A 4,115-nucleotide genomic window follows, 5' to 3' on the forward strand; every position below is an offset into this window, starting at 1 on the left:
AGAAAAACTGCAACATTAATCAATTCACATTATATTCTTAGTACCTGGCCCCAGCTAGTCATTGGATGTTATGAGTCCCATGTCTTGTTCTATAGTCACTAATTAACCAAAGCTTGTCCCCTTGAAGGCCTGAGAGCAAGCCTCACCCATTTTATTAAGCTGACTCTATACATGAATGCGTATCATTTTCTTATTCTAAAATAAAAGGATAATCAGAATTCTATTCTCCCCATCATTCCATATGTTATCTGGGTTGTTTTTTTTTTAAAATATTCTTTTTTTTTTAAACTTTCACATTTGTGTTGCCCTTATAAATTCCTTCTTGGTAAGGTCCATGGTTTGTTTTGTTTTGTTTTGTTTCCTTGAAAACAACACAACTTTAGAATAAAGAGCAAAAAGCAGGGGAGGGAAGGGAGTGGAGGGAGGGTGAAAGGGAAAAGAAGCATTCTTATTCTAGGTCAGTGGAATTGTGGGTACGTTTTTTCTCCTAAGCTTTCCATAAACTAGTCACTGAAAAGGCATATCTTTTAATTACTTAACTTTTCTTGTTTTGGACAGCATCTGTCAGTGTATATAAAACACCTCATCAACTGTCAAGCATCTAGGATTGGCAGGAACCATACAAATAAAAAACAAGTAATGTTTGTGCATTTACCCAAGTCAAGAGTCATATGTATTGGAAGCCTAGCTACCTAGGGGCAGTCACCCGAGCAGAGCAAAAGAAGAAATGTCAGCTGCAGCCCATCTCAGCAACCTCATCGTTGCTTCCCTGAATTCCAATGGTCCAGGCTCACAACCCCACAGACTGTTTCCTGAGTTCACAGAGTAAAACCTGGGAGCATTCCCTGAGAAAGAAGGTGGGCTCTCTTGTAAAACCTGACTCACTGGAGTCCTGAATGCATGGGGCCTTCTGTTCAAAGCTGGTGGTCCTGAAAGGTTAGCCATGGTTTTTAAAGGATAGACAGACAAATTGACTGAGGTCAGCACCGGAAAGAACCCTTTCCTCTCAAGAAAAACACTTGAAAGCTAAAAAGGCAGGCACTTGAATAGACTGGTTTATTGCTGGTAAGACTTTGAGGTGGAAGCCATTGCCATCTGCTTCCTGGTGTTCTTGTTATTGTGCCTTCTGATGTCATCAGCTCACAACTGATGACACAGTGCTGTATTATTTGGGTTCTGTTCATCACCCATGCTGCAGAGAACAGGTAGTTGAGAAAATGCCGGGATTTCCTCTTAAACATGAGTCAAACAGGAAAGCAGACTGTCTTCGAGTTCCACTGAGGAAGTCCTAGACATGCCATGGGAGATCCCCAGAAGTCCCTGGCTGAGCAACCCTGAGCCCAGATCAGCCTGGTTGCTTTGCTCCAGGAACTGTGTCACAAAGCAGAATGACAGGTGACACACGATAGGGAGCAGACGGCTTTGAGATGAAACCCTGTACGTGGTACCAAACTTTTCTATGGTGCCTCTGGAAGGTAGGATACGGACAGAACGTGGCAAGCTCATTCTTGACTCCTTGGGAAATACAGGTGTCGGGCAGAATCCTAGCAAGATAGCTCAGTGTATCCTTAAAGGATGATGTGGCAGATTCTGAGGACTGGCTGATTGGGTTATATCATACTTCTGACCTACACACGCTGTGTGACTTTTATAATGCTTACTCAACCTCTCTGAGTCTCAGCTTCCTTATTCATGAAATAAATAATTGTACCTAACATAGAAATGCTATAAAAAATTAATAAAGCAATGTTCATAAAGTGCTACATATACATACACATATATAATGTATACTGTGTGGTTTGTAGCAGGCCTGAAAAAAATAGTAATTATTAATTGTGTATCTGTGCATATGTATTTTCTGTGTATTACATTATGTAGGTATGATTGGGGTTCCTAGTAGACCTCTTGACAAGGAAAGATGAAAAGCAGTTTGGTTTTAGAATTACTATATGTAATTAAAGAATGAGAGATATTTTATATGATAAGACTCCAATAATGACTCGAAATAACAAGGTGCCATGATAAAGTCATCCTCTATACTAGGCTATTGACTTTTCAAACTCACTGAGGAATCAGATAATTCAAGTTTCCATATGTCAAAAAGGGACAACATCAGGTAGAGTTAAACAAAAAAGCACATGGTCAAAGATTGCTGCTGTAAGTGGCCTTCAGTTAACGCAGGAGCCCACAACTGGTCAAAGGGGAGAGAATGATGAATATGTGAAGTGCCCAGCCAATCATGAAACCTTCATCATGCCCCTCACCCAAGACTCAGAGGCCATCAAGCAAGTGAGGACAGAAAGATTGCCAGAGACAAAGGTCAGGGAAGATGTGGTCTTCTGGGTGTGGCAGGACCACTGTACTTGTAAACTATCAGCAGCTGTGGCTGACTGAACATCATCAAGATTACAGCAAGGAGGGGAGAGGGGCAAAATAATCCCAGCCCCAGGGAGGAGTTACTGATAGTTGATGGATTCTGGAGAAGAGGCAGGTGGGTTACTTTATTTGTTTAAGGGCATGAACCTAAAAGAACAAAGATAGGTCAACCATGAAATGACTTTACACCCATGAGTATGTGAGCAGCATAAACTTGACTTGATGGGTTATAAGAGAGAGAGAGAGAGAGAGAGAGAGAGAGAGAGAGAGAGAGAGAGAGAGAGAAGAGAGAGAGAGAAGGAGAGAAGACGCAGAGTTGAGAGAGGGAGAGGCATGAAGTCAGGTTTGGGAGAAGTTAGGGAGAGGAGTGGAATGAATATGATCAAAAGTATCATTGATGAAATTTATATTATGTGGGAGAGAGAAACAGCTATAGTAGGAGTCAAGTCTAATGTGATAAGAGTGAATTCAATTCTCTTAAAACAAAAGGCAAGGGAGGGGATTGTGTGTGTGTGTGTGTGTGTTTAAAATATTTCTTTTAATTTTTTTTCTTTTTCTTCGGAGCTGGGGACTGAACCCAGGACCTTGCGCTTGCTAGGCAAGCGCTCTACCACTGAGCCAAATCCCCAACCCATTTCTTTTAATTTTAAGATTATAATAAAATTACACAGTTTCCTCTTCACTTTTCTCCCTCCAAACCCTCCCATACCCCACTCCTTGCTATTTTTCAAATTCATGACTTCCTTTTTCATTAATTGTTGTTATGTTTGCATCGTATGTGTGTACACATGTAGACACCTAAATATAACCTGCTCAGTCTATGCAATGTTACTTGTACATAATGTTATCACGGCTGACCATTCAGCATTGGATAACCCTTGGTGTGCTCTTCCCTGGGTAGGTCCATTTCTCCCACTCTCAGCATTCTTAGTTACAGTTCTTTGTGGAGTGTTGAGGCCTCAAGGGCTTTCCCCATCCATGTCAGCACATCTATTGTTGTTCCGCTCATACATAAGCAATAATGATGCAAGTTTGTGGGCATAGTTTCTGATGTTACTAGGAGACACAATCTCACAGCACCTCACAGCAAACTCCCTGATTCTTGGGCTTTTACAGCAGTCTTCACACACACACACACACACACACACACACACACACACACACACACTCACTCACTCACTCCACTTCTAAAATGTTCCCTTAGATGCTGGGATTGTTTCGAAGATGTATCCATTGGGAATGAGCTCCACAAGTCTGCCTTGTAACTGACTGTAGCTTTTAGGAATGGCCTCTGTCTATCACAAGAGAAGTTTCCTTAGTGAGGGAAGAGCACTGTACTTAATGGTGGGTATAAAAGCAAATGCTTAGAAAGTAGGGATTATGCCGATTTAGTGAAAGCAGCAGGGACACTTCATGAGTTCGCCCATCATCCTTGTGCAGGGATCACGCTAATCTCCTCTGGGTCATCCCAGTTTTAGTACATGCTGCTGAAGCAAGCATGGTGAGGGTTTTTTTTTTTAATACAAAGGATGAGGGAGTGGATATATATATATATATAAAGGACACTGGAGAGAGAGCTTTGTCAAAGTAAAATAGTCGTCTGTTTACTGGTGGGTGCTTTCTGAAATTGGGCTCCTCGCACATGTACCAAGAGACAGAGACCCCATTTTTTTTTTTTATGGTCACATGGAAGTCCCTCAGCCCATGAAGACAGACACTCATGGCTTACAAAATTTGTA

At 41.6% G+C, this 4,115-nt stretch overlaps 1 non-coding gene across 1 annotated transcript; it reads right to left on the bottom strand.

Annotated features, from left to right (window-relative positions):
• Window positions 1-3,771: 3,771 nt before the first annotated feature.
• LOC116899773 lies at window positions 3,772-3,874 on the bottom strand. Its single transcript, XR_004387786.1, has one exon. It is a non-coding gene; the product is annotated as a U6 spliceosomal RNA (small nuclear RNA).
• Window positions 3,875-4,115: the final 241 nt, after the last annotated feature.

The sequence above is a fragment of the Rattus rattus genome, chromosome 4, assembly GCF_011064425.1.
Source record: "Rattus rattus isolate New Zealand chromosome 4, Rrattus_CSIRO_v1, whole genome shotgun sequence".
Classification (NCBI taxonomy): domain Eukaryota; kingdom Metazoa; phylum Chordata; class Mammalia; order Rodentia; family Muridae; genus Rattus; species Rattus rattus.